We start from the raw sequence: 6142 nt of genomic DNA on the forward strand, positions 1-6142 counted from the left end.
GGGACCTTTTTTTTTTAATACAATGCAAAAATCTTCGGTATATTGAGGTGCTGAGATAGTTGTTTTTTATTTCCCGCCATTGTTAATGGTTTAATCGACAAGAAACCATATCTGGTCATACAGCAGGATGGGCACAATTGTCTGAGCGACCAGATATGGTCATTCCGCAGTGAAGTGGTTAGGGGTATGGTTTGTTTTAATTTCCCTTCTGTCCAAGAGTCCAGTTGATAATGTAAGGGGAAAGTTGTGCAGAGGAGACTATTGTCAGTTAAAGTGATTCAAGGGTGTAGGGGTTGTTTTGCAACATCCCGCCACAATATATATATATATATATATATATATATATATATATATATATATATATATATATATATATATATATATATATATATATATATATATATATATATATATACCTATTCTGAGCAGTGTTACCTTAATATGGTGAAATGATTTTGTGTAACACCATGATTACCAAATGCTGTACTAATCAGAGCCACTCACACTAGGTTGGTTTGCTGTGAGTGATCAGACGAAAACCTCCCACCATCACCTATCTACAGTGGCTAGCGTTTTGATGAAAACTGGCCAAACCCCAAGACAGAATAATAAGAACATATCTGAGGCATTTTTTTAATGCAGTATACTAGAAACGACTGCATTTTGTTTTTGTTGTTGTTGCTGTATCATATCTATCTATATATCTATTTATATCTATATAAATATAAAATCATAGCGTCTGCAAATCTCTTATTTAGCATTATTTTGCGCACCTTCTAGAAATTGAATTTATATTCATGGTGAAAAGTCTAGGTCTAGAGATGAAATAGCATTTTTGGTACTTCATGAAACTCTATCAGTAGAACTGACCACAGCATCTCTCTCTCTCTCTCTCCTCTCCTCTCATCTCTCTCTCTCCTCTCTCTCTCTCTCTCTCTCTCTCTGGTGTATTAAGACAAATTTCTTTTCCAAAGTAATGTATGATGTATTTGTAAATTGTATTCGAGTAATTATTCCTATATATGTCTGACAATTTTATAAAAATCTTATGTTATTTCAAAGAGACGTTATATATGTAGTTGATTGGGCAGTGTTGCCATAAGTCATTTTATCTGGAGTTTGGCCAGGTTTCTCACCATGCTGGCCGACTGCCGGTTGGTGATGGTGGGAGACTTGTCTGATTGCTTACAACAAACCAACAGTAGCCTAGTATGGTTGTCCCTCACTATATAGATTTACTGATCATGATACAAAAAACGCTCTACCCACGTTAACAGAGAGAGAGAGAGAGGAGAGAGAGAGAGAGATGAGAGAGAGAGAGAGAGAGAGAATAAATGTATAGACATGGATGAAAGGAAAAGGGATACATTAAAGTACATTTTAAGTAGAACTTAGAATAGATTACTAATAAGAGAATTAATTGAGGAAGGTGTTATTAAAGTGATAAGAAGCAAATACAAATAAATATAATTTAACAAAAGGGAAAGGTTGAGGACCTACAGTAAAGTCTAAGATATTAGCGAGAAGTTTCATGGCGGTGCGTGTGTGGTTGAGGTGTTGGTGGTGGGGGTGGGGTGGCTGCTGGGGGTTCGGAGGTGGGGGGGGGGGCTGCTGCTAGGGGTGGGGGTGACTTATTCTTTGGGATGGGGTGGGGCGGGGGTCGGAGTTGTAGTTTTGAACCGATGACGGTTGATGGCGTTTCAGTTTCAGCGGTCAATCTGAACTTATTTGTTGGACGTGTCAATTATGATACCAATTATGATACATTACACGTTTTGCATAATCTTGGATTCACTATGTATAACCTGTAAAAGGTTTTCAAAGAGATATTAAGTGTAGGCCAACGTCTTCGGTGTGTGTGTGTGTGTGTGTGTGTGTGTGTGTGAGTGTGTATGTGTAGGCCATTTCGAATTTCCTAAGGCTTTCCGGCAAATCCTCTTCAAGTTTTTACATTGACATTTTTATTTGTTCAACGTAGATGTAGTGATTGTGAGCTTTCAGCTATGTGGGCACTGTACATTATGATCAACTGAACTAAGTTACTTAAATAGGAAAAGGGAAAACCTAATAAATATGTAGGTTAGACCTGTTTGTACAAACCTGTTCACACATACACACACATACAAATTTCAGATTCAAACGGGGTGTTGAACCCTTTTCCTTTATATGTGAGACTCATTATTCCTCTTAACTAAGAAATGGTAAGTATAAACGTTACACCTATTCAAGTGCACAGTTATTAAAGTGACATTATAATTATATTATTATATTATTATTATTATTATTATTATTATTATTATTATAAATTTATTAAATCCATAGGGGATTCATTGGCTAGATACATCATAGGAAGCCAGTTCCTTGTGATGCGCAGTGCCTATCTAACTAAGGCAAGTGACCCCTGGCGGTTCATACTGATTCCAGAGAGATCATCCGCGAGGCATCAGGGTTAAAAAGTCGAAAAGACATCTGTATATTGCCTTAAAACCAATCGGTCATCCTGCTGCCAGTCCCCCAACAGAAATTCATCATCATATCCTACGCCTATCGAGGCAAAGAGCCTCGGTTAGATTTCGCCAGCCGTCTCTATCTTGAGCTTTTAAATCAATGCTTACCCATTCCCTCATCTACTTCATGCTTAATAGTCCTCAGCCATGTAGGCCTGGGACTTCCAACTCTTCTTTTGCTTTGTGGAGCCCAGCTGAACTTATGGTGATTAGTTCACTATATGGCTGAGGGCTATGAAGCTTGAAACGCGAAGTAGGAAACGGTGAAATGGAGAAGTATTGATTCGAAAGCTCAAGAGAGAGACGACTGGCGAAATTCTAACCGAAGCCCTTTACGTCAATAGGCGTAGGAGGAAGTGATGATGATGATGATTGATATAAATGAAAAGATAGATGATTATGGTTCGAATTTTTTAATATCTTAGATTAATATGTTATTCCCAAAGCACTCAAATTGTGAGACTCTCATAATCATTCCCCTGAGTTGAACAATATTTTCATATTATTTACCCAATGAAACTAGAAATTTTCTCTATATTGAGCGATAGTTTCATATTACTTCGGCTCTTTTGAAAGAGTTGAGGATTTAGGAAAGATTTTGCGCCAAATTGCAGGATTTAAAAATTGTTTGTTAGTGGATATATATATATATATATATAAATATAAATATATATATATATATATATATATATATATATATATATATATTTATATATATATATATATATATATATATATATATACAAATTTAGATTTAATTCTGTTAATCATAACTTTATTTGAGAAATTTATACTTTATTTTAGTGTATGTGTGAGTGACGTGATTTGCAGATGCCTATTCCATGCTTAAAGCTGTAAAACATTACAATGATATCTACTTAGGCAGAGTCGAAGTCTGAATTAAAGACATTAGAACACTAGATACCTCTACTTCGCGATTAGGATAAAATGAATGAATTTGATACGTATAACTAGGCCTACGACATTGTTTTCTATGTGGGTTTTTCTCTATTGTTTGGATAATTTTAGCATAATTACCTGAGAAGATAATTATTTTTTCTTGTAGTTAGTCTAGTGAAATGGATAGTACTAACATCTACGGTCCGTTTGCAAGGAGCATCTTGGTATGGTAAATGTGTGTTTGCGTGCGTGTGCTTGTGCAAGCATAATACCTTGAACATTCAGATTTCTAGACGTTAATAAGTCGATTTGAATATATATATTTTTGAAAATTTGCATTTTATAAATTAGGAGAAATAATATAGTTTTTCTAGTTTATTTAAGAAATATTTATTTCAATGTTGTTGCTGTTCGTAAGATATTTTATTTTACTTGTTTCCTTTCCTCACTGGGCTATTTTCCCTGTTGGGAACCCTGGGGTTGTAGTATTCTGCTTTTCCAATTAGGTTTAAGGTCTAGCCGGTATAATAATAATAATAATAATAATAATAATAATAATAATAATAATAATCGGGTAGTTGAATCAGTGGAGCTTCGGGGGTTCAAAGTTGCGGCAGGTGTTTTTGTATTGAACAGGCTGACGTAAGTCTTTTTCTAGTTTTGATATGACATCTGTTTTGGCGTTGTTACTGTTTTTGGAATGTTTTATTGTTAATTTGTTCTCATCATTTATTCATTTCCTTATTTCCTTTCCTTACTGGGCTATATTTTCCCTATTGGAGCCTTTGGGCGTATAGCATCTTACTTTTCCAGCTAGGGTTATAGTTTGGCTAGTAATAATAATAATAGGGGACTCCCACTAACTAGAACAACCTTTTGGTGCTCTTTAGATTTTCTTTCGAAATACCTTCGTTCAGATGTATACGTTTATTATTATTATTATTATATTATTATTATATTATTATTATTATTATTATTATCGTTGTTGTTGTTACGATTATTACTCTTCTTTAGAATAAATGTGTGGCTACAATTCATAGCAACAGAATCCTGGTATCTAATTTCAGTTAATTCTCTCTCTCTCTCTCTCTCTCTCTCTCTCTCTCTCTCTCTCTCTCTCTCTCTCTCTCTCTCTCATATCCACAAAACTTTGCTTAGATTTCCGTCCCTTTATACCCACATATATATCCACGCATGGACACACCCACATTTCATTTATACTTAGAGGCAACAAATAGCGGTAATAAAACAAAGGAATAGTAGACAGAGAGAGAGAGAGGAGAGAGAGAGAGAGAGAGAGGAGAGTGAGAGAGAGAATTATATTCCTTATATGTCTTATGATGATAATGATAGTATTTGGTTAGCCTCACTTGTTGCCATACGTAAATGGAAGATTCTCTAACCAATATTAGTAAGGGGAATAATGTAGTCAGGAGGAAATTTGGTAACGCCGCTCATCGGGCACTCGAATCATCGGGTTGTTTGAAATATAAATTTTAATCTATGTCCTGAATTTATTATTTAATGATATATTCAATATGTTACCGATGTTATTTTCTATATTTTTAACAAAATTATAATGTTCAAATAAATTCTATTAAAGGTGATCTACTGATATGTAGTAAATCGAAGCTACTCATGAGTTATCATCGACCTTAAAGACAAGGGAATAGAGAAGGAAATCCTTCCACTGTCACATACACCCTTCTGACTTTGAAAGAAATATTCAACGTTATCAAAAGAAAGGGGATACTCTCTCTCTCTCTCTCTCTCTCTCTCTCTCTCTCTCTCTCTCTCTCTCTCTCTCTCTCTCTCTCTCTGCATATATATATGTTAGACAAAATGTGGATAATTGCCAAATGTGTACATTTTGCAATTAATTTTGCCTATTGTGTACAATTTGCAGGCACCAAGCTCTGCAAATTGTACACAATAGGCAAAACTAATTGCAAAATGTACACATTTGGCAATTATCCACATTTTGCGTAACATTTACATGCACAAACTACTCAATATTCCGGTTAATAAAACAAGACGAAGTGTTCGAACAATCTCTAGAAGAATCCCAAACTGAGATTTCCCGCTTTTATTTCCTGCCCTCCTCCCGCTTAGGTCAATTGGCCTTGACTTCTACTTAATTCATAACGGCTTTGTGTAATGAATATTATGAAGAAAAGGGGTAATTCTTAGATCATATAAGTATTAAGTGTAAGTAATGTGTATCAATACCTGGTTATTTGCACAAGATGGAAGAGACATGATAACTACTTGTGTCAAACTGAAGTCGAAATCGGAAGGAATGTTTTCGAGTGATTATGCTTCTGAAGAAGAGAAGAGTCCTTCTTACCCAAGACGTCTTTTCATCATACTAAATGAATAAAAGTTCATAATGTCTTCTAAGTAACAACAATGACTACATGAATATTATCAATCTATTATTATTAGTATTATTATCATTAGTAGTAGTAGTTGCAGCAGTAGTAGTAGTAGTAGTAATAGTAGTAGTAGTAGTGACTAGTAGTTATAGTAATAGTGATACTAGTTGTTATGGTAGTGGTAATAGTAGTGGTGATACTAGTATCTAAAATTATAGTAATAGTAGTTATAGTAGTAGTGATGCCTGTAGTTATAATAGTAGTGATACTTGTAGTTATGAGAGAGAGAGAGAGAGAGAGAGAGAGAGAGAGAGAGAGAGAGAGAGAGAGAGATATGGAAATTGAACAATTAAAGATTAA

The sequence above is a fragment of the Palaemon carinicauda genome, chromosome 26 (assembly GCF_036898095.1).
Source record: "Palaemon carinicauda isolate YSFRI2023 chromosome 26, ASM3689809v2, whole genome shotgun sequence".
NCBI lineage: Eukaryota > Metazoa > Arthropoda > Malacostraca > Decapoda > Palaemonidae > Palaemon > Palaemon carinicauda.